The sequence below is a fragment of the Lynx rufus genome, unplaced genomic scaffold, assembly GCF_022079265.1.
Source record: "Lynx rufus isolate CCGP_SWC_20201006 ecotype Redwood Valley unplaced genomic scaffold, mLynRuf1.p SCAF_7, whole genome shotgun sequence".
Taxonomy (NCBI): domain Eukaryota; kingdom Metazoa; phylum Chordata; class Mammalia; order Carnivora; family Felidae; genus Lynx; species Lynx rufus.
Genome location: NW_025814889.1, coordinates 125,368,718 through 125,394,417, shown reverse-complemented (window position 1 = coordinate 125,394,417; position 25,700 = coordinate 125,368,718).

Here is a 25,700-nt window from a genome sequence, read left to right as displayed (position 1 = left end):
AAAGAAATTATTGCTGCTGTGAACACCATCCATTACTATGTCCAGTGTCCCTTTTCTTTTGCTTAAGGTCAACTCATGAAGAGATACAGTGGAGCCATATGGTGTGGAATGGAAGAGAGACTCCATATGCTTAGCCTAACAGAAGCCAAGGAGGTGGCTGTCAATGGCAGAGGTTACTCTAGCAGCTGGAGTGGGGGTGGGGGGGAGATTTCAAGCAAACGGGCCATGACAATACATAATCAGAAAGGGATAGGTGGCTGCAGACTGCGTGAGAGGACCACTGATCCAGGCAAAGGAAGGAGGGCTTCCTGGAGAAAGTGACAGCTAAGAAAAGAAGGTGAAGATTGCATTGGAGCTGGTTGAAAAGGGGAGGGGGATAGAGTAAAAGTACCTGACAGAGTGAAGAGCATGAGACAAGGCAAGAAAGAGGGTGGCCTGTTTGGGAAAAAGGAAAACAGCTTACTATTTCTGGAATGGGCAAGGTGAAAGATGATATTGAAAGTATAAACAGGGTTAGGGCGCCTGGGTGGCTCAGTTGATTAAGTGTCTGACTTCTGCTCAGGTCATGATCTTATGGTTCATGAGTTCGAGTCCCATGTTGGGCTCTGTGCTGACAGCTCAGAGGCTGGAGCCTGCTTCGTAATCTGTCTCCCTCTCCCTCTGCCCCTCCCCTGCTCACACTCTGTCTCTGGAAAATAAATGAACATTTAAAAAATTGTTTAAATAAATAAATAAATAAATAAATAAATAAATAAATAAATACAGGAATTATTAGAATAGTCAGAAACATTTTTAAAGGTTCCGCCCCCCAAAGGCAAAAGGATGACATTGAAGATTTTCAATAGGGCAGTTTCTTAACCAAACAGATATTTCCCTGGAAGCAATATGGACCCTGATGGATGGGAGGAGCAGGAGGTGCGTGAGGAGACCTAGAAAAATACACTTGCTGTGCTGGAAGTGAGGCTACAGTGGCCTGGGCTAGGAAAGTGGCAGAGGGGGTGGAAAGAAGCACATGGACCCAAAAGATATTTTAGAGGTCCATTTGATAGGACTTGGTGAATAGTTGAATAAGGGAAAAAAGAATCAAGGTCAGATTCCAGTTTGCGACACCAGGGACAAGACCCACTGGTCTATGATTTCTTGTGAGCAGGGTCACCGTGCATGCTCAAGGACAGGACTCACGCCAGGCATGCTCCCCTGTGCTTCCTACACATGAGGCAAAGCCACGTCCATCTCATCAGCTCTGTGCCAACTTCACATCTGCCCCTGGGTAGGTAAATAAACTTCTTTTTCAGACCTATCTTGGCTTTGCAGGGAAGCAATGGAAGGTTTGCTTAGGCTTACAGCTCTCAGTCTGGTACCCAGCACAACTCTCCAGAGAGCTCTGCAATAACAGCAGGGATAGGGGCAGTTGACAGAGGAAAGGGCTATGGGGAGATTTGCCCAACTATTACTAGAGCAGTATTTTGTTTCCATCCAGTGCTTGTCCCTGGGGAGTTCCGATCTCTCCGTGGGCAAGCCAAAGCCCCACAGATGAGAGAATGATGAAGTTCACACACCTGAGCCTTACTCCAACTCCCATCCTTATCATCATTGTAACCCCAACACTGGCACATGGGAAACCCTAACACTAGCATGTTGCTGGAAGAGGCAATGAGAAGAAAGGAGTGAGAAAGAGAAGAAGGAGATAGGAAAGGTAAATAAAAACATCCTCAAGGCACAGTAGCAAGGTCTCCCCCAAGTTTCCCCACCTAATCCTAAGAAGAGACCCCACCCAGGGCCCTTTGGAACAGAGTTCCTCTTCCAACCTGGCAGTGAAAGTTCTGATGTTCTGGCTCCCTAATGTATGTCTCCACAGCAGAATTCTTCACGAACTCCCCTAGCCCCAAGAGTGCATTCCTTGGATCCAATCCTAGTACTTAAGGAAATTGGCACTTAGTCCTACCACTTAAAACCAGGAAGGCTGAGAGAGAAAGGGGGATGGAAAGAAGGGAGTTGACCCCTGTCAACCTAGAGCACGTCTATTTGTGTCTCTGTGAGCAGAGCCCTTTGGAGGTGAATGGTAGCCCCACTTGGCAATCAAAAAACCCAGTCCCATTCCTAAATGGTTGACCTGTCCACATCATAGGCCCACGCCATTTTCCCACCAAGCCTTAGGTCTTGCCTCTGCAAGTCCTCGGCACCGGATTCCTTTCCCAGGTGCCATATATTATCAGTGCTCCATGCCTAAAACCCAACTCTCTTTCCCAAGGCTTGAATTCACAGCATCTATTTGTAATGAGAAGAAAAGTCCAAAAGGAAAAACAAATGTCAAAACTGAAAAGCCCAAGCTTGACAAAAGTGCCAGGGAAAACCAGCCCAATGGCTGAAGAAAAGCTTTCCCGAGATACAAAAAGTGCTCTGTTCCCTACCGCTTGGTTGCAAACTCTGCCAGACCCAGGGCTTGGATGGCTTACCCCATCCCTTCCACAATTTAATAAATGTGTCCTCTGATGAGCCTGCCAGCCCCCTACTCAGCTCCCTCACTCTCCCGCCACCATGACTCCTTAAGAGCTGTGTTGTTGACATTTATCTCTGGGCCACTCAATGACATGATTATAGGAGAAACAGAGGAAACACATTTGTAATAAATCCTAAACCAAAGAAGAGAAGTCATTAAAAAGTTGGGCTTCTCCCCAGTGCCCTTGGCAGACGGAAGCCAAGAGAAAGAGATATGTGCTTATTGGTTTAAGTACTTTAATTTGCTCCCACTCTTTCTCCTTTTGATGGGTTGACTGTGCACCCTCCCCAAACTCATATGTTAAAACCTAGCCCCCAATGTGATGGTATTCGGAAGTGAGGTCTTTGAGAGCTTATTAGGTCATGAGGGTGGAGCTTCACGAATAGGATTAGTACCCTCATGAGAAGGAAAGTGAGAGAGATGGTCTCTCCCTCAGCCATGCGAGGGCACAATGGCAGGTCCTCCGTCACCAGACACCAAACCTGCCAGCACCTCCATCTTGGACTTCTCAGCCCCAGAACTGTGAAAAACAAATGTGTGCTGTTTAAGCACCCATTCTATGTATTATAACAGCCTGAACTAAAACACTCTCCAACTCAGCCTACAAGCCTGTGAGCAGAGACTGCCTCCTCCTCCCAGACTCCCAAGACTTCCTTTATGCAGCCTCTATCTGAAAGACTCCAAGGCAACAGAATTTTGAGGCAAGGTGCAGGGGATTGAAAAATGAAGACAATCTGAAAGGAAAGGCTGCAGCAAAGGTGTTACATAGCTTCCAGGTGCCAATTAACAGGGCTGCGCACCAATAATTATCTTATCTCCCCAACAGGATGTTCACTCTGAGAGAACAAGAACCCATGCACTGTCTCATTCCCTATAAAAAACCCCAGTGCCCAGATCAGTGTCCAGCACATAGGAGTTGCTCAAGAACTGTTTGTTCAACAAACAAGTTAATGCATCTCTTTCAGTCTCTATGGCAAGCCTATGAGGAATTTTTGTACAGATTTGGCAGATGAGAAGACTGAGGCTCTAAGAGGTCAAATAACCTGTTCCTTGCAGGTTAACCTGCAGACCTTGAGCACAGATCCGAATCTACAGACAGGGAGAGGAGGTACAGATAGTTGTCAATAAAATTACAGGCACTGAATCAAACAGGAAGCTCATCTCCAAAATGCTCAGAAGAGCACTTTGAGCTTGCCTTGTCTGTTATATTCTATTGTATTATAATAGAAGTATATTGTATCATATCCTATCACATCATATATTCTACATTATCCACAGTAACATGAATCACTCCCTTTTTTATTGTGCCATTACACATGAGATGTTGCACAATTATGGCATTTATTACACTTCATTACAGTTATTTTCTAGCATCTCATTAGATTGTGAAACCCTTGAAGGCATCTCCAGCACCTACCAAAGGCTTCACAAATGTTTGTCACAGAAATGGATGGATGGAGGAATGAGTTTGTACGATACCTTGCATTTCAAAAATACTTTCATTTATGTTATCTCATGTAATCTGCATGTGACTGGGTGAATTATTACTCTTAACATCAAGTACACAAATTTTACTTGGAAATGTAACGCTCTTTTGTGGAAAAAAAATGCTTTGAGACACTTGACGTAGGTGAGAGTCTTGAAGGCAGAGGTGTTGACCCCCAACAAAAGAGAAGGGAGAGCATCTTGACCTTGGGTATGAGAAAAGGGAATGAGTGAAGAGAGGAGTAACTAGAGAAAAGAGAGGGAAGACAACAGAGAGAGAAGGACTAGGTCTGGGGGAAGCAAAGAGCCTGGGAGGCCCTCGTGGTGTGGTGGGTGGCTGAAGGTCATCTTAAAGGCAATCTGAGGCCAACTACCATTTTGGAAGTTGATCAAATTCTGCTGTGGCTACCCTTCATCTCTCTTTTCCGTGAAAAAACAAAGAACAAACCCAAAACAAAAGACAAAAAAGCAAGACATTTTGGTTGATTCTACCAATCTTATTGTTGTTACTTTGTAAGGGGGTTTTTTTGGAACTCTCAGAAGGGATCCAACTTCATGTTGGTTAATGTGGAACAGAACAGAGTCAGCATGTGAGGAAGCTGGACCCAGAATTCAGACATTCAGGAGATTTTGTGGGGCTGTGGAAGGACATGGTAGAGCTTTAAGCCTCCTTTTCTACTATTTCACTGACAGGATGGTCCCAGTGTCCACCTGGGCTTATGCTGTGAGGAAACTGAGGCCCTGAGAGGTTAAGTGCGTTGTCCAAGGTCAAAGAAGTAGCAGTTAGTGGAAACAGAATCTAATTAAATTCAGGATACTTAGCTTAAATCCCTTGCTTCTCTTGTATCTTGATGCTACTGCACAAAGATTGCTGTCACCCTTGACAAGGTGGAAGTTGGGGCTGGTGCTACTTTTGAGGAGCTCGTCTTTTAGATGGCATGAGACAGAGCACATGATCGGTTCCCCGTCTCCCTCACATTGGTAAACACAGACGTAGTTTGCCTGACCATTATGGCCAGACCCTGGAGGACAGCTGGAAAGTTCCAAACACACCACTCCCTCCTTCCCTTGGGACCAGAGGTGTGCCTCCCCCAAGACTTCCAATTCTAGCTCTAACTTCACAGAGATGGGAAGAAGGGGGTGCAGGAGGACTTGCCCCCTCCCCACTGGCCGTGCTGGCCAGTGGAGCAAACTCAACAAGCAGAGGCCCCCATTACATCTGTCAGAGGCCTCACACACACACATGGGCTTTATAAGAAGCAGACCTCTGCAAGGACAGCCTGGGTCAGTGTGGTAGAAAGTTCCCCCACCTGTCTGCCTGCCTCTCAACACCCTGACCTCACACCAGACAAGGCACAGGCCATGTTCCAGGAGTTATCAAGCCACTGCAAGCCCCACCTGCCCTCTGCCTGGCCTATGCATTGCCATGGTCACAGCCATGCTGGCTAGACCGCAGGAGGCCTGAGAGGCTGAAACTTGGCCCAAATTCCAATAGTGTCTTCTGAATACTCCTCTGGCCCCAGCAGTGCACACTGTAGGTGCAGGGCTCAGCACTTTCTTTGAAAGACTGTTGGGTGAATGAATCCATCCAGCTCCAACATGGAGTGATGTGAGGAATCTTCATCCCTCCCATCTGGTTCCTTCTGGGGGTTCTGATGGAGAATCTGTCCTCTGCTTATCTGCTAGCTCCTGGTGGTTGTGGGCAATCCTTGGTACTCCTGAGCTGGTAGATGTGTCCCTCCACTTTCTGTCTCCATCTTCATATGGCATTCTCCCCTGTGCGGCTCTATGTCTGTGTGTCTAAGTTTTTGCTTCTTATAAGGATACTACACATAACGGATTTAGGATCCACCAAATCTAATATGACCTCAACTTGACCACATCTGCAAAGACCTCATTCCAAATAACGTCACATTCACAATTTCTGGGTGGACGTGAGTTTGGGATGGGGCACTATTCAACCTAGTACAGAGGGGATTTTTTTTAATACTTATGACTAATCTTCCTCCCATCCCCAGGAGAGAACTTTTAATCTAAAACAGTGGTGTCCAGGACCAGCTTCATGATTTCCAGGACCAGTTTCACCTAGGAACTTGTTAGAAATGCTAGTTATCAGGCCTCCAGGATCAGAAACTCTGGGATGGGGCCCAGTGATCTGTGTTTTAACAAGTCCCACAGAAAATTCTGATGCCCATTCAAGTTTAAGAACCTTTGCTCCACAAGCAGAGCAAAGTGTGTACAATAGGGGCGATCTTCCCTTTGGGTTGAATTGTCCATTCATTCCAGAAACACTTAAAAGATGGTGAGCTAGCTGCTGGAGACACAGCCACGTTCAAATCACAGTCTCTACGCACGAGGAACTTACACGGTGACAGTGACATCAGCACACGAGACTGGATAACTGACAGGTACCAGGTTGAACCATACACAATGGTGACTCACAAAACTGGCACTTTCACATGGTTCATCCTAAGGGGAAAAAAAAAAAAGCACAAAGTTCCAAAATGTGCCATGGAAGTCTCCCAGCATACATGCTCACACGTCCTGACTGGAGAAATGACTCCTCAAAGACCAAGTGAGTGAGTGATGAAGGGAGGGAACTGTGGATGCAATGCTCTGAGTTGTGCAAGCTGGGTGGGGCTGGGGGGGCCATAGGACAGGGCTTCCACAGGGTCTGTTCAGTCCAGGCTGCCCCAGCTCCTGCTTTTGCTACTCTACTACAGTCACCTTGGTCTCAACTACGTGAAGCTGCATCTAGATATAGGCACCAAGAAATCATCAAACCCCCCACGCATGTTCCGGCTGGTGTTCTGATGCCTACTCTTAATCTGTAAGGACAGGGCTGACTTCTCCGTCGCACAGGTAGGCACAGTGTCTGGGCCCACCATACCTTCAGGGACCAAGAAAAATGTTTTTTATTTTTTAAAATTCAAAGGAAAAATATCTGAACTCTTAAGATTGAATAAACTGTTTTAATTTTTTTTCTTACATCAGAAAAGAAATGAAATACTTAGGGTCCTTGAAAATCCATTACATTGTTTTCATATGTTTTTATGAAGGAAGATGCTCAACAAAACAAGAATGTGAGAGACTCACAGACATCCTAACGTGGCCCTGAGTGAGGAGACTTCACAATAGTGATGGTTAGAAGCCATGTCCCTTAGATCAGCTGCTGAGATTTTGAGAAAGCTGAGCAAAGGGTTGGAGGCCTCAGGAGGTTCCCTCCTCCAGAAATTTCCTAGAGTTTCCACCACCTAAGTATTCCAGCCCAGCCTCTCCTGGGGGCCCCTGGGATTCTTTCTCCACTGGAAATGGAGGGCACAACCTTCCAAGAAGAAAGGCACAGATAGGAGCAGAAAGAAGAGATCTAGAAACCCCAGGGGATTCTCAGACACAGGGCCAGCCTCAGTTTATTGTTCAGATTAAATAAAATATCAGTAATTCACAGATCCAGAAATGAAGGTCTGAGGGAGGAAGAATGCAGAGTATAAGCTATAGTCAAAAACCTGGGAAGAAAATAGGAGTAAAGGCAAGCCTACCCCTAGGTGAGGGTCACCTGGCTTGGTAGAAGACCACTGGATCCAAGGAGGGGCATGGCAGTGGGCGGGCCAGGGGGAGCACAGAAATGAAAAGGACAAAGCAGATCAGGTAGGGAGAAAGGGGGAAGGCATCAGGGTCTCTGCCTGTGCCCATAAGGACTCCAGCCAGGCCTGCAGACCAAAGGCCACCATGTAGGTAAGCATCTGACATCAACTGGACAGAGGAGCCACCTTAGTTATTTATGTTCCTGTGGTTCCTGCACATTGTCCATTGGTCATCCAGAAGAAAGTCACCTGCCTATGACCTGAGATTTATCTGAGCCCCATCAAAGTTTTCTTGAAGCATACCCCCATTTTTCTCAATGACCCAGGATGCTTATAAACCCCACTGAAGCCAAGGATAGCTGGGAGGGAAAGCCCCCAGAAACTAGCCTTAGGAAAAATTAGGCAATGAGAAAACATACTTCTGTAAAAAAAAAAAAAAAAAAAAATAGCATATGCCCAAAATGAGTACAGTCTCCTTATCCATTACAGTTAAAAGTTTGGTAACCACAGTGAGAAGATCAAATATTCAGTTCTCCTTGAGCCATTATGTCTTGTTATCACTCCATCACCCACTGCACATGCCCACAATGCACATGTGTGTATACTACGCACATACGACATGAAGGCCAGTTGGTCGGTGTCGCTCAAGGAAGCTTGGTTCTCTCAGCTGCTCCTAAATCCTTGCCTTTTACAACCATTCAGTTAACGAAACAGGTTTGGATGCCTACTGAGTACCTGGCACTGACCCAGTTGTTAAGGCCAGTTGCTGAGATAAGCAGACTCCAGCCCTGTCCTCAGGGGTGGGGAGGCCACAGGCATCGTCCCAGAGCCCACTGTTCTCTACCAACAGCCATGCTTTGGAAGCTGACTCTGAGTGAGGCTTACACCAAGTGCCTGACACATGTCATAGGTCACCTGACCTATGACATCCCTGCTGGAAAGGGCTGTCTATCTTTAAAGGAGAAACTGAGCCTCAGAGAGGCTCAAGATGAAGGCACCGGACAATGACAAACTCATGGAGAAGTGGCTGTATCTTGTTCTTGCTAGATGAGACTCAAAGAATTAAAAGGTCATTTTTCTCCTTTTCTGAGCAAATAGCCAAGGGGAAAATCTAAAATAATTTCCCTGTTTGTTTGTTTGTTTGTTTTGTTTGAAAAAAGGCTTAAAGAGATGAGGTAATTTCAGTGCCTGAAGAAGACAGAGGGGAGGTGGCTCAGCATGAGGTGCTCTGTGTCTCCCCTGAGGTGGGGGAAGGGCAGTGGTTTGAGAGCCTCTGAGGGTGGAGATCTGCAGCACTGGATGGGAGGAGTGGTGACTGAGGGGTGTGCTAGGGAAAATGTGAGGAAAACATGAGACCCCCCCCACCCCCACACCTGACCAGGCTTGGGAGGGAGGGAGTTGGGAGGCTTCCTTCAAAATGGTGCTCGTGGACCATGAGCAAGGATTTTCTCCATAGTGGGCCCATCGCTAGAAATTCCCAGGGCTTCCTTATATTCCCAAGAAAGAGAAGAAAAAACCCTCACCACCACTCCTCCAAAAAAGACATAACTAAAATCGGGTTTCCCGACAGCCCTGGCAGGTGCAGAACCAAGCCAGACTTCCTCGCTCTAGAAAAAATAAAGAAAACGTGACCGTGCTCACACCCAAGTGTCTTGGAGCAAATCCACACAGGTCCCAGCTGGTGAGCGGCGGTGCTGGGAATTTAACGTGCCCCATTCTCCCCCAAAAGAGCAAAGGGGCTTCTAGGGCCTCCACCCCAGCAGAGCATCTATTCCTTTCCGCTAAAAGCCTCATTTCTGGCTCCAGTTAGCGGAGGCCCGATGCAGCTGGCCCAAGTGCAATAATTAACTCAACTGCGCCTGAAAGATGATAACAATAATTTATATTTCTCCACCACCACCCCCATCCCCCCACGAGCTTTCCAAATTTTATGGCCATGACTCACCTCCGCTACTGCTGTGGGGCAGCTCGGAGGGAGCGGACGCGCTCGCAGCACACCGAATTTAGGCAGAACATGAAAGAAAAACACCCCGGCTAATTACAAGAGGATCGCTCCCTGTCACGCGCAGTCCAGCTGACTTCATGCCTGGGCGGCAGAAATGTGATAAAACTCCCAAGTTGGTCCTTATATTTTTCAGAGTCAGATTGCTCAGCCATGATCTCACAGTCGCGCGCCCCAGCCGGTGGCCCTGAGCCAGTCTTTGAAATATGACCTAAGAGGGGGCTGGTGACGGAGTGGCCATTTCTGGCTTGGTTTTTCTATGAGGTCTCTTCCTCTTAGGCTGCCCAGAAAGGCCTCCCCCACCAGCAGCTGCTTGCTTGACCCACCTGACGGCCCCATAGTGGCACCAATAGCTTCTAGAGACAGTCTACTCTTTCTCAACTGCTGCAGAAATTCCCACTGCACTAGCCATTTGGCACTTAGCCACACTTGCTCCTGTGTTGCTGTTCAACCCCATTCAATGAGCAAATGTCTACTTGGAGGCACGAGAACATCGTGCCTGAGAATGCAGAATTTGGATTAAGAACGTGGGTTTGTATTCCACATCTCGCCATTGCTAGCTGCGGGAACTTGGGCAGGGAATTTAACCTAAGCCTCATTTCCTCATTTGTCACTGGGAGGAAATCTCACGTATCCCCTGCGGGATGCGCTACAGGGATCAGCGCCTGACAGTGGTGAAGGTGACAAATTGCAGATTACACCCCACCACCAACAATGGCCATCTTCCCAGTGGGGTGGACACCCATATAAGAAACCTTCCAATTTCAGAGAGACTGGCATGCTCTGGTTTGGTGGTCCAGGTGATTGATGGTTTCTGATGGTTCCAAGCTTTGGGATCCTGGAATTGCTTCTGGAAGCCTGGTGATTCGTAGCTATCTGTGTGTGACCCAAACATTTCATGAGGATAATTTCAGAAACACAGGAGTGGATCCTGGCACCAGTTCATACTCTCAAAATATATAATGTTCCTTCAGAAGTTAATATAGAAATCTCTGTAACCTAGCTTCCCAGGTTCACCCAGTTCACCCTGATGAGTTTTAAGAGTGCACAGGGGTTCCTGGTGTGGGAGACAAAGTGAACACTGGGTTTGGAGCCAGGAGCTCTGGTTCAAGTCCCAGCTCTGCCACTTTCTGGCCCTGTGATCTTCGGGAAGTCGCTCACCTTCCCGGAGCCCGTGTTTCTTTATCTGTCTACAAGCTTATCAAAGTTTATCTTCCACAGCACATGTGAAGATCAAGTGTAAAAATGGAAGAAAAAGCATACTATGTCATTCCAAGTGTGAGAAACAACATGGCCAATAGTACCTACTCCTCTGCGGATCTCAATTTAAATCAACCGTTGTGTGTCATCACTGAATTAAAAACTCCAAAAAGAAGCATTTTAGGGCTCTACCCCCAAGATTCTCTCAAACAGCATAAGAAACTTATCCCAGAAACATCTAGGCCCCACTAAGTCACCTCATAAAAAAAAATGGCCTTGAGCTAGCCAGAAACGACACTCCATGCCTTTCACGGGTACCAAAACCTCCCTACAATTTCTGCAAGTTGCTGATAAGTAAGCTCTTCCTGCTACTTTGGCCCACCCACTCCTCGGTCACCCAGCATGCCATGGGTCCATGAGAGAGCACCCTGCCCAGTTCCACAGAAATGCCTCTTGCCTCTAGAATTTCATCTTGACTGAAGATTTGGAAAGTCCCGGGGAGAGGAAACACTGTTTTCCACCACACTCTGGTTGCCCTTCCGCATTCCCTCTGCTACAACCACAGTCATCTCCTCGTATTATATAAAGTGTCCTATCCACCTCAGCCCTCCCGGGCTCAGCATCTGCTGCTGAAGAGAAGGTACCAAGACATATTTTCAACACACAGGTTTTACCCGATAGGAATTCTCATGTCAGAATCTCAGCAGGTGACGCCCAGATCCAGTGGAGTATGGAGGCACCAGCCTGGGAACAGGGATCTGGGTGGGAATAGGAATGGCACCCACTCCAGCCTCCTTGGCACCACCTAGCTTAAGAAAAGGAAATCTCTATGGGGTAGCACCTGGATCTACTAAGGTTTGCAACTGTGTTTAGAGTCGGGGTTTCAGCAAACAATTCAGGGTTGCTTTGCCTTGTTTTGTTCTGTAAACATTTATTTCCATAGAGACCTATCGTGGAGGGGTTCGAGTCCAAATGAACCCCGGACCTGACACTATCCTACCTTCATCCCCATCTGCAACACCATCAGCAGCACCTCATTTTGACATCCCTTCTCTGAGAGAGAATCCTAAAAAAGACAAAGACAAAAGAACCACGCGCTCCCCACTGTCCATGAAATCAGCATTCCTAAGGCTTGAGTAGAAACGGTACACCCTTGACAGGCATTCCTCAGGAAGCCCTCTCCAGAACAGGCTCTATGCATGGGGCATGTGGAGACCTGACTACGAGGGGAAAAAAAAGTAAAAAGCACCAAAAAATTTTCATTTAAGGAGGTTGATTTTTAAATGGAAAATTCTTAACCTTTAGGCTAAACTACATAAATTGATTGCAAATGCCCCGTTCGGAAAGAAAAAAAAAAAATCTGTGGAGAACCAGTACATATTTCTATCCCCAATATGCTGCTTCAGCCACCCTGTCAGGTCACATTGGACCAAATAAGGAGAAAAAGAAATACAACATCTTTGGAAAGAAAGCTGAGAAGGCAAGCGGGGCCCAGGGTGGGGGGGAAAGGCTGAGGTAGAGGGAGAAAACTGGGGAAAATTGGAAGTGACAGAAGTTTCCAAAGAAAGAGATTAAGATAACAGAAGCCAATGCCAGGGCTGGCGTGACAGCGAATGAGGTAGCCAGGCTGATGAGCAGGAAACAGATCCCTGGTCCTCTCCTGGAGGGAAGATGTGCTGATAGAGGGCTATGGCTGCTCCAAGGATTAAAGATAAATCTCAAGGTGTGAAGAACTCGTGGGGAAAACGAGGTATCAGGGGCTCTGTTTCTGGCAATACCCAGTGGTGAGGGGCATATCTGGAAATGTGGTGGCCAGATGTGGTGGCCAAATTCCCACCAGGAGAGGGGAAGTTGAATGTCAGCCCCAGCCAGTGGCATTTCTACTTCTACTTGGGCAGAGATGAGTGACCCCTCTCCCTTCGAGGGGTGGGAATTTGTCCACCTGCTCCTCTGGTTGGTGGTGTGGAGGCCCTGGCCATCAGGAAGGCCAGTGGGAGCAGAGCCGCTGGCAATCTAGAATAAAATCGAAGACCAAGTGAAGGGGAGGACCATGGCCAAGTGGACAAGCAGACATCTGGGGCTCTCTGCCCAGCACACCCTGACATGGGGTCCCTGGGACACCAGGACTGGCTCCAGAGCTCACCTGCCGGGCACTTCCTGGACTGGCCGGGCAGAACATCCAGGTGAAAAGTCATAGGGCCAACCCCCACCTGAGTTAGGAGGAAGACTGCTGGATCTAGAGCACCTCACGGATTGTTCCATGCTGGCCAAGCTTCTCAACCTGTTTCCCTCAAATTTCATCTCCTTCATTCATTCCCTCATTCCTTCATTCCCTTCATTCATTCTACATACAGAGCAGACCCTGCTTCAGATTTCAGGCTCCAGAGCCAGGTAAAATTGGATTTTCCCACAGTTCTCCTTGCTAGCTCTGTGCCCTTGGACAGTCACACCACCTCTCCGTCTCTGTTCTCTCCTCTGTTGCAGGGAGATAATAAAAAAATGTCTCAATGAGTCATTGTGAGGATTAGATGAGACAAAGTATTCTGCCCAAAGCCTGAAGAGGGTAAATGCTTAGTAAACAGTAACTTTTGTCATAATAATAATTATTATTATTATTCTTTCTGTTAATTATTTCATTCATGTAGGAGTTGGGAGTGTTTCTTCCTCACTAACGATGATTCTTTCCATGTAGGAAAGATCCTACTTGCCTCTTTTTCTCTCTGTCCCCTCATTCACTGACCCTCCAGGAGGAGAAAGTGATATTTTTATTCTGGTGAGTTTGGAAAGAGAAATCAGACACCTGACACCCCAGCTCCTTTCTTTTCTCTCTTTTCACTCTTGGGAGTGAGCCTGTCTGCAGAGAACATGTTCCTCAAGGCCTTCTGTACAGGACATTTCACAAGGGACCATCCAGAGCTGCAATGACCGAGGAAGGTGAGGTTGAGGACTCAGTAGCAAAAAATGCGCCAATCCACAAATTCAAGCTACATTTTACACTTAATCAGTAACGAAGATGGTAGCCTAGTTCTGTCTCCAAGTCTTTTGTTTTCCTTCTTCATCAGTCCATAACTGGTGAAAAAGAGAGGTGCTAATTATGGGGTGTCCCTCAAATCCCAATAATTATAAGTAATTATGTGCATATACGTAGCTGAGATTTGGCCCCACCAGTCCAACAAAACAGTTCAAAGGAAGCATTGAATTCAAATCTATAGACTTTTTTCTTCCCTGGAATCCCACCGGCACCCCCATCAACATTCCAGAGATTCGATGATCCTGTGACTTCCAACAGAAATTTACAGTTTCATTATAGAAAAGACCCAAAGACCTTGCCCATTTACCCTTCTCAACCCACTTCACCCCCCACCCCCCCCCACCCCCCGCCCCACCTCGCCTTGGAGCCAAGGTTAGCAGTTTTCGTTACCATTGCTTGCTTTTTTGTTTAGATCATCCTTCCCTGCTGAATTCCAGATCCTTATCCAGGCCCTGGTGCAGGAAAGGACTTCTTTTATGTGGTTTTTCTTTTTATGGGCTTCTAGGGCTGAGCTACCTTTGGTAAACTAAGAGCACCTTTGACTCCCTGGCGATCACGAGGGTTTCGTTTGTGTAGGCTGACTCTTGTTTGGGAACAGTGATTGCAAGCAGAGAGACGCTGAGATTAGGGGGACCAGAGCATTCCAGCTCAATAAATCCATCCCCTTTTAATTGTGTCCCTGTCAGTCAACATTCTTCCAGAGACTGGAGGGCAAGAGGCTTGTTAGCAGTGTGATCCCTCACCCCTCTTTGTGTGCTGATTGTCAATCAGATTAAGCTAGGAGAGGCTGTTGCAGGGCTACGGTGTGTGTTCCCATCATAAGAAAGAAACCACATGGAACATCGGTATTCGTGGCTCCAACTGGGAGCTTCTGAAAAATTTCAACCTGGGTTTCAATCTCTGTGCAAACAACTAAATTCTTGACTCCATTTGGTGTTGGATAATCTGAATTGCCTTTATGGTAAAAAAATTATTAAATCATTGGCTGCATTTTCCAAGTAGCCTCCAAAGACCATTAGACAATAAAGCGTCTGACAATTGCACTTCTCTTTCCTCATGTAAGAGCTGTTCCTGCCTCTCTTGTTCTTCCGGCAACATACTGTCAATAGGTTCACACCCACAAGATGAATGAAGAGCTTCATCATGTTATTAGTCTTAACCAAATAACTCACAACAGCTAAAGATTTCAGGATACTCAACAGTGTTTGGTCTGTTGTTTTGTTTTGTTTCTCAGATTTCAACATGCATGGGAATCACTTGAGAGTCTTGTGAAAATGTGGATTCTTATTTCAGGAGTTCTGGGGAGGACCCCAAAGTCTTTTTAACAAGCTCCCAGATGATGCTGATGCTGCTGGTCTGGGGACTAGACACTGAGTAGTAAGGATCTAGACTTAATTCACACACTCATCTGGATTATGTTCAAGATTGTTAACATTATCTCCTAAATCAAGGCTCTGTAGTCTTGCAGACTTGGACAAGATATTTAAACTTGATGATGAGCCCACTTTCCCTATCAGCATCTCAGGATATTATGCTTGAAAGTACTTCGAACAGTTCCTAGCCCTGAGTATGCATTTGATAAATGGTACCATCTATCAACATCAGCATCCATATGAGGACTGGGCAAAGTACAGCCCACAGCCAAATCTGTCCTGCTGCCAGTGTTTGAAAATAGTTTCATCAGAACACAGCCACACTCATGTATTTCCAGACTACATATGACTGCTTTTGCACTACAACAGAAATCTTGAGAAGTCGCAACGGAGACCATGCAGAACACAAAGCCCAACATATTTACTATGGAAACTTCCATTTACTATGGAAAAGTTTGCCAACCTCTGATCTATCTCATTTTATTCAAAAATAAAAATTTACTGAGCACCTGTTACGTATCAGGTAGCAGGCTGCACCATGGCAATAATAAAAAGTTTCTTCCCCTGAAAGATCTCAGTGTAATGAAGTAAATATTTCATTAATCCCTGTGATCTCCCCACACACACTTACCTCCTGTCTTATTAACCCAAAGCTCCAGATCATGGGGGCACCTGGGTGGCTCAACCGATTAAGCGCCTGACTCTTGATTTTCAGCTCAGGTCATGATCTCATGGTTCCTGAGTTCGAGCCCCACTACAGGCTCTGTGCTGACAACTGACAGTCCTCAAGTTTGACATAATAATGATAATAAAAATAAAACCAATAGCTAATGTTTACTGAGGGCTAATTATAGGCACTATGGGGAGAGCATGACCACAATCAATCACCAGCTATGAGGTAGGTAACCTCTGTTTTCTGCATGCACACACATAAAGGGTGCCTTCAAAAGGCATTGTCTCACAGTGAACAAGCTCCACAGTCAGGATTCAAACCTAGTTCTGCTGACACCAGGACCCACAAAACAGTCCTATACTGTGAATATCAGACAGTTAGTGGGCTTTCAATAAACATTTGAGTTACTCTTGCAAATGGCACATATCACCCCAACACCAAGCAACAAACCATTTATCAGCATTAGCATCCCACTCGGATCAGCAAAAGTTTCCCAGGCCCTTGGTTTGCCAGCAACAGATGAATCGATCACAATGTTCTTTTGACATCTGCTCCCAAACCAGAACAAACCAGAAACTAAAGGCAGAGGATGGCCGAAGCTACTCAGTAGGGTGTGTGGCCTAAGGTGAAAAGCGGGCAGAGACTTTGGGTTCTAATCCTGGTTAATAAACATGCTTCGACCTAAAGCCTGGGCCCTTGCCTCTGAAAACACAGAATTAATGGTAGCTGTGAGGGTTATACACAAGGTTGCATGATGACAAGTGGCAAAGCTGAAGAGAATGGAATTAAAACCTCAGGCAAATTCTCTCTTGGGACCTGGTTCCTCTTCTGTACATTGAGGTCTATGGCAGGGCCAATTTTGTAGCTCATTGTGGTGATTAATTGACACAGGGGATGTCACATGTATGGCAGGGACAGTACGACCATGTAAGCCCACAGTAAGTGCCATTTATTATTCTGTTCATGACCCCAGCACTGCCTGTAGCTGGTAGGCCAGCACCAAATGTTACTTCAACTCCCCCTTAATTTCCCCAATGGAAACCTGACTGGAGACATAGACAATAAGTTCTTCCCATCACGAATCAAGCCTTTAAATCTTTTTAATGAATTTTTTGCTTTAAGTCTGATTTTATGGCAAGAGAAAGTAGGTTTCCTCTAAGGGACAATAAATCAAAAATATGTTGTTGCATGTAACACAAATGCTTGACTCACCTCTTCCTCATTGACTTACATTCTCACTTAAACATGCTTTACTTTCATTGCTGGTTGATCTTTATTCCATCAGCAAATCTTTACTGAGCACCCACTATGTGTCTAGCACTGTTCTCCATGCTGCAGATGCACAATCAAACAAAGCAAACAGCAGGCTACATCCACAGAGTTGATGACCTTACAGGAAAGACAGACAACAAACATGTGAACAAGTAAATAAATCACACAGCTTCTCCTTGTGGTTAGCGCTCTCAGAAAAATAAAGCAGGTTTGTGCAATAGCAGCTGGGGGAAGGGGGGGCGGTTAGATTGTGTGGTCATGGAGACTCTGAATCATGGGAGAAGCAGAACATGGAAAGATAGGAAACAGCCCTTCAGGCCAGCAGAATGGCTATAGCAAAGCCCATGGGGTGGGGAAGAACTCAGTCTGTCCCAGAAACACACAGGTGAGATGGGAGAGCAGAGGTGGACTAGGAGTGAGAGACAGGGACGCGGTCTCAGAGGACCACTGGGGCTACGGAAAAGAGTGTCACTCTTGCTCCAAGTGTAACGAGAAGCCCCTTGAGGATTTTAAAGTAGGAAAGGGGTGTGCCCTGATTTTGCTTTTAGAGCAATCCCTTTGGTTCTATGCAGAAAGAGTTTGTTCTGTTTTCTAAATCTGTGATCATTTGCCCTTGAGGAGTTCATGGCTGAGTGGGCAAGAGCTAAGTTCATTGAAAAGAAGCAAGCACAGGGCACCATGAATGCATGGAGAGGAGGATCCTAACCCAGTCTAGGGTAGAACAAGACTAGGAACACCTGTGGAGGAGATCTCAGCTGAGCCAAAGAACAGCGAAAAGGAGGCAGACAGATAAAGTGGAGGGAAGGCATTCCAAGAAAAGGGGTCAGCCTAAGCAAAGGCCGGGATGTGAGAACAGCATAGCAGGTGTGGGACGTGAAAGGCAAGTCCATGTTGCTGAAGCGTGAAGTTCATGGCATGGAGGGGTGATAATATTTTCCAAACAAAAACTCAGGATATATGGCCCCAATGAGGTGGAATGTTCCAAATCAGGAATGTCTCAGAAAATACCAATGATGATGTCACCAAAATACTAGGTCATTAGGGCCCAATCTACCAGCTGCATCTTTTACATACTCCTGTCCCCACGTGCCCCTCGACTCCTTACTCAAAACCACCAGAAACAAAACTCACCATGCAAGGTTCTTAGAGACCTCTCACATTTACCCTAGTAGTATTTATAACCGTGAAAAAAAAAAAAAAAAAAGGGAAAATGAATAAATAAATAAATAAATAATAAATCGTTCAATAGGAGAATGGTTAAATCAATTGTGGTACATTCAAATACACTATGCCATCCTATTAGACTTTATTTCACAATAATATTATGAGAAAATATTCACAACCTAAAATTATTTTCAGTAAAGCAAGTATATTCTGTATATTCAGAGTGACTTCTATTTTTTTCTTAAAAAAAATAAGTCTTCATATATCTGGTAATGTCATCATAGAATATGATCACAGAAAAAGTAAATACAAATAAGTAACAAGTAAATAGAATGTCATCATAGAACAAGTAAATAAAAATAAATTGTTAAGTTCTCTTGGGTTTTTTTTTAGTCCTATACTCATGCATAGTCTGATTGATATTTCCACAGTGCAAGTCTTACCTGGCCTGCCTAAAACCCTTCAGGGTCCAAATTCTTTTATCATGGAGCCCAAAGGCCAATATCAGGTAGACCCTCTCCAAACTCTGCCCCTACTTGTCACTTCTCACCTTCAGACCTTTGCACATGCCGTCCCTTCTGAAATACTCTTCTCCATTTCCTTTGCCTGTTTGACTAGCTCTGCTCATCCTCAAGATGCAACTTAGATGTTACTAACTGTAGGCAGCCCTTCTGACCACCACCATGACCGACATCCCTCCTATATGCTCCCATCACACCCTGGGCTTTCCCCAGAGCACTTCTCACATTGTATTGTAATTGTTGGCCTATTCATTCCTATGCTTCACTGGAACATAACCTCCATGATGGCCGAAACCATGTCAGTCTTATACATAGAAATAAAATCTGTATTAGTTATTTATTGCTGTATATCAAATTACTCCAAAGTGTGGTAGCCTAAAACAATATTTATTATCTATTTCACACAGTTTCTAAGCATCAGGAAACCAGGAATATGTTAACTATACCATTCCAGCTCAGAGTCTCTCATGAGGTTGTCATCCAGATGTTGGTGTGGACTGCAGTCATCTGAAGGCTTGACTGGGGCTGGAGAATCCACTTCCAAGATGGTTCACTCATGTGGCTGTTGGCAGAAGACCTCAGATTTTCTACATGCATATCTTCTTTAGGTTGCTTGAATTTCTTCATGACATGGCAGCTAGCTTCTCCCAGGGAGAGCAAATATAGAGAAAAAGCAGAGACATAATAGAAATTCAACATCTGTTTCAATCTCCGTTTTATATATAAGAAAACCCAGAGAATTCAGGTACTGTGTCCAGGGTCACACAGCTGGTTAGTGTCAGAGGCGAGATTTGAGCCAGGCAGCCTGGCTCCCGAATGCTTGCTCTTAACCATTGTGTTATACTGACTCTCTAGGCCAATTAGTACACATTTGCTGGATAAGGGAAACTATCTGCTAGGAGCCATGTAATATATGTTTCCCTAGATTAGTTCATTTTGGTTCATCCCTACTATGTGTCAAGCATTGTGCTAGATACTTCAGGAGACATTTCAATCATGCACACATCACCCCCAAGAAAAATCCCAAGATCCCAGGGCATCCATAGCTTGAAAGGAGAAAGGCAGCCAAAATCCTTTGGCCTCAGAAAGCTGGTCTCCTGATTCAGCTTCATGGGAAGGGCCAGGTTTCTCCAGGGAGATCACCTGAACAAAATTATCTCAGGCCCTTTGGGCCAGCAGCTCAGTATCACCACTGCTGACTAAGGCAGCCTGCTTACCCCTTACCACCTCCACCCCAGGAGAGGAGGCTGGGACCTGGGTTTACAGGGTAAGGCTGACAGCTGCAGTTTGGACCTGATGATTTCACTGAAGAACCATTCTACAGCTGCCTTCCCCAGGCTGAAAGAGATCTTGGAGGGAGACTGCTCAGCAGTGAAATCACCACCGTGGCACCACACACAATGGCACCCTTGTAGGATGTAGCTTGTGATCTCATGGGTCCAGAAACACTGAGCCAGAATCCCTGCCCCAGCCCAGCCCTACCCAGGTGCAGCCCAGTACAGCCTACAATGTCCATGAGCTGGTATTAATCTTTTCCTTTAAGCCCAAGCTTGGAATAGACAAGAAGAAACCAGCAATATTCTCTGTAGAAAAATTTTTCAACTCTCTCAAGTTTAGCAGCATAAGAGGAGAACTTTGAATGTTCTTTCACTGAATTACTCTTTGTCCTAATTTGAAGCTAGGGGTTCTTCATATTCCAATGCACCATACATAACAGAAGACAATTGTTTATTCTTTTATAAAACATTTTCCCCACCTTATACAGTGAGGATTTAGACACACACAATACAGTAAGATGACATGAATGATGTCAGTGTGAAAGAAGAGGAATCAAGATTAGAGCATTAAACAGAGTAAGAAATGAGGCAAATACAGAAAATGCATACTGTGGAGTTGTTTACACTTGGTATGCAGGGCTGTACTTTGGCTCTGAGATTCCTAGCAACCAAACAGAAGAAGGGAACCTAATCAAATATGCAAACGACGGTGCTCAAAACAATTTTGCCTATATATTTTACTTCAATAGATTTTTTTTGCAAATAATAGTGTTTGTGAGATTAAAACCAGAGCCAGTTGCTCAAGAAAAACACAGTTACCAGAAAGAAATTTATTCTAAGATTTATCATAAAGGGAATGTTAAATGAGGTAGTGAATAATATCCTTATAAAAATCTCTTGGTGCAAACCAACAGTATGACTTTAAAAACCAGGGGCTGGCAAGCTATAGTCCATGAGCCAAATCTGGCCCTCGACCTGTTTTTGTAAATAAAGTTTTATTGGAACATATATATGCTCATTGGTTTCCATATTGTCTATAGCTGTCTATAGCTTTGCACTACAAAGGCAGAGTTTAATACCTGCAACAGACTTTACAAAGCCAACACACTTTAAGGTGACCCCCCCCATGAGTTACAACCTTGTATAATACCCTCCCCTTGAATATGAGTGGAACTGTGGTTTGTTTATAACCCACAGATTACCGCAAAAGTGATGGGATATCACTTTCTTGGTTGCATTACTTTAAAACTCTGTTTTAGCAGACTGGAGAGACTCTCCTACCAGCCTTGAAGAAGCAAGCTTGCAGTGACATGAGCTTCCTATGAAGAGGGCCATATGGCAGGGAACTACAGGTGGTCTTGGGAGTGGAGGCCTCAGTCCTATGACTGCAAGGAACTCAATCCTGCCAATAACCATGTGAACCCACTTGACTACAGCTTTATGAGATCCAAGCAGAGGATCCAGCTAAGCCATGCCCAGACCCTGCTGTACTGTGTGTCGTGTACAACCGCCAAGTTTGTGATAAACTGCTCTTCGGCAGAGAAAACTAATACACCATACAGCTCGCCCAACCTAAAATACACAGCCATTTACACAAACAGTCTGGCCCTTTACAGAAACATTTTTTGCTAATCCTTATACTGCAATAGAATTCAGAAAAAAATTATTTTATGAGAAGTGTCTGGGGTTTCAGAATACATCTTGATAGAAGTAATAGGAATGTTTAGAAGCCCCATTCGGGGCCAGCGTTGCCAGGGTAATTGACATTGACACACGGTGCAGCTGAGCAGGACCCAGCAAGGCAACTAAATCAAGTAGAGGACGTTGGTGGCAAGGAACAGAAGGTGACTGTGGCCAGTATACACAGGAAAGGAATTTATCTGAAGTTTATCAGGTAAGTCATAGAGTCAGAGGAAACACTGGCAATCCATTCTCAAAAAGGGCAGCCACCAGGACAGCAGTAGGGGTCTAAACAGCAGAGATGACTCACTGCCTCAGCAGGCCTCTGCTACTGGCACAAAGGCACCCTACAGGTTGGGTTACATTTTGGGCTTCACGCAGTTCAAAATTCAAAGTCCCAGGAGAGAGAGAGAGGATTTGAGTGGCTGAGGAGGGACAGGCGCTTTGATTTAACTCCGCATGACTGCACAAGGGCAAGGAGAGATGATTCTTTTTACAGGGAATCGGGATGTTCGAGCTAGAAATGGGGGGAAAGTTGCTGAGCAGCCAGAGCCGGCCACAGCTGCTGACTGGCCTCCGGGCCCCCACTCCCTGTCCACTCATACATCCCCTGGGAGGGTCTTCACTACATTTGTCCTTGGGAGTGACATCTACCTGTCTGCAGTACAAGCTGCGTGGGGCAGAGACGGGGTTCGCCTTGTTCCCCGTGGTAACGGCAGTACATCACAGGTTCCCAATACACAGTGGGTGCCCAAGAAAGATGGCAAGTGGATGAACGAAGAGATTAATGAATGAATGTTCAGACGCACTAATCTCTGAACCACTCCATCAAATCCTTATCTGGAAAGATCTATATCCATCCCCTACTCTCTCCTCTCCCCTCTTCAAGAAATGAGAAGAGCCTTACTTCTCTCTCCGTTAGGTCTGTCTCCACGGGCCTCCCTTTCCCCCAGGGGCAGAGTTGTCCAGCAGACTCACTCTTTCTACAACTAGCCTCTGGTAAGTGCTGTTCATTTAGGAAAATAAATATCCATGGTACAGATATGCCTGTGTTGTTCTCCTCCCTGTAAAGTGGTTGTGAAATACTGTAACATTGTTGCAGTCATTCATGCTGCCTCAAACAGAAGATGGCTTGAACTGGGGGGTGGGAGGGTGGATGAAAGAGAGAAGGGGCTGCTACAAGGAGCTACTTCAGAGACTAATGGTTCTTGAGCCTCCAGAAAGTCAGGAGCCTTGCACTGGCCAACAGTAAACAGAGAGAGCCTTGCTCAGTGAGGAACCAAGCCTCAGACAGAGGTATGGAAAGCAGCACCAAACTCAGCTCCATTATCCATGCATTCATGCATGCATTCGTTCGTCATACATTTATTGAGCACTTAGTATTTGCTGTGCACAATTCTAAGGTGCTGGGAATACAACAATGGAGTGGCTACTTAGACTCTCCGCTCACAGAGCTACAGGTCAATGGCAAACACAGACAAGAGGCCAGACGGTTACAGCTGCAGGAGCACAGAAGCAGGGGATTTCGCTGGATGCGGGAAACCAGGGAAGGCTTCCTAGAAGATGTGACACCAAAGTTAGACCTAGAGGAAGAGTCTCAGTAAGCACAGACGTCCCATATCTCACAATAAACTAATGCAGGACAGGTGTCAATGGCACACACACGTGCCATGCACACTCCCACCCCCCTCTCCTGCTCCTGTGGCAGACACAGTACATCAATCATGGCACTCTGCCACTGAGCCAAGGCATGGCCTCGCAATCCTTTTGAACACAGAACTGCAGGCAGCCACTACCAATCCCTCAGAAATGGCACGGGAGAGGGGTGCCTGGGTGGCTCGGCCAGTTAAGCATCTGACTCTTGATCTCAGCTCAGGTCTTGATCTCACGGGCATGAGTTCAAACCCTGCATTCGGCTTCATGCTGGGTGTGAAGTCTACTTTAAAAAAAAATTCTTAAAAAGAAACAGAAGAAGAAATGGCATGGGAGAGCCAACCCACAGGAGCCCTCACTTGGTGTAAGAGAGAGAGGGCTGGACCTAGGGTCAAAGGATCAAGACTGTAGGTGACCCTAGGGGAGCTGTGGCCCATGAAAGCTACAGAAAGGGGCTCCCCTGCAGAGCCAGGAGAGGAGAAGTCAAGGAGGATGGTAAATTGTGCCATCAGACAAACAGGTTCAACATCAGCGCCTATGGTGAAGAGAGACAGAGATGAGGGAAGGGTAGCAAGACCAGATGATTGTCAGGATGTCGGGCTGTGGGTCAGGGCTCAGCGGGAAGGCTGTGACCAGCCAGAGGCGGGGGTTTCTGCCACAATCGTAGCTCTGGGGGGAAGGTGTGGGGTCAGCCCCACAGCATGAAGAAACCATGCCTGACAAGAGATCCAGCTCTACCACAAGTCAGCTGTGTGACCTTGAGCAAGTTACTTCCCCTCTCTGAGTCTCAGGTTCCTTACCCACATAATGATGGTAACCACTTACCTCATCAGGCTGCTCCAAGCACCCATCAAGACAAGATTTTAACTGCAAAAGCCTGCACAAACAGAAAGCTTGTCACAATGATTTACTAGCTGGGAAAGTTCCTTGACCTCTCAACGCCTCCATCAGCTCACCTTCAAAAATAGGAGTGATAACACTCACTAACACTTAAATTGCATTTTCTGTGTGTCAGGTATTCAGGCATTTTTCTGAAGATTTTCCTGAGTTAATTCATATGCTCCTTACACCAACCCTCAGAAATAGATGCTCGTATTGCCCATAAGGCTCTGAGGCACAAAGACGGGAAGTAACTTGCTCAAGGTCACACAGATAGTAACGGGCAAGGTCAGGACTCACATGCAGTACTTGGGGCTCCAGAGCCTGCATTTACAACCACCCTACGGCATAGGCCTCTGGAGGGCTGTCGTGTGGCTCTAATGGATTAATGCACAGAAAGCACCTGAAACATCGCCTGGTCCCTGGTGAGCACTAAATAATCTTAGCTATTATTAGTATCACTAACCGGGAAGTCAAAGACATCCTTTATTTCGGGGACAGGTTGTCATCATGGAACTTTTGGCAGAGTTTCTGGAGGTGAGGTATTTTTGGAAGTTGGAAGCATTGAAGGAAGGTGAAGGAAGGTGAGGCTGGCCTTCCAAGAAAAGTGCCACCTTGCTCGGCAGGAGAAGGGAAACTGGAATCAGCCACTCATTCCTAAAATAGAGTAAGGGTCAAGGCTTAGTAGATTAGTTCTGACTCCACCAGCACATTAAAATCCCCTGTGGATGGATTTTTTTTAATGCTGAAGGCCGGACCCCATGCCTGACTTCTTGAATCTCCAGGGCTGATCTCCAGTATGGCTTTTTTTTTTTTTTAATTTCAAGCAATTATAATGTGTAGTAATGTGCTGATTGGAAAGGACAGTTATTTCAAAGTGCTTGAGGTCTGGAGCCTGAGCTTCATCTTTTTTCAGTCTATACAAAGACAATCCACAATAAAGCCAAAATCAAGGTCTTTGGCCAAAATCCAACAACATCGTGGCCATTGGCACAGAATTGAAAGGCGTACTAGCCACCTATCTATCTCCTCCATCAACAGAACCATGTGCTAAAACGGAAGACAAAAGACAAGGATGCTTCAGATGTTCTAGAATGCACTACAATGTACTAGAAATGACAATGCTCTAGAAAGATGCACAAGAATGGAATGAAGTCTTCACGGCATGTGGTCCAGTGGCTTTTCTGTGCTCCTCCTCCACATCTGCCCTCCCTGCTCCAAACTGCAGCTGTTCTGTAAGCCAACAGCACACTTAGGCTGTGGGGCTGTCCACCTCCCAATAGCCAGTCACCACCTCAGTGGGGGTGGCAAAGCCTGGACAGCCCAATGAGTCAGCCAAGCAGTAAGATGGGCTCTTATTTCCAAGCATGGACCCCCCATTCTCGAGCAGGTGAGGAAATGGGCTC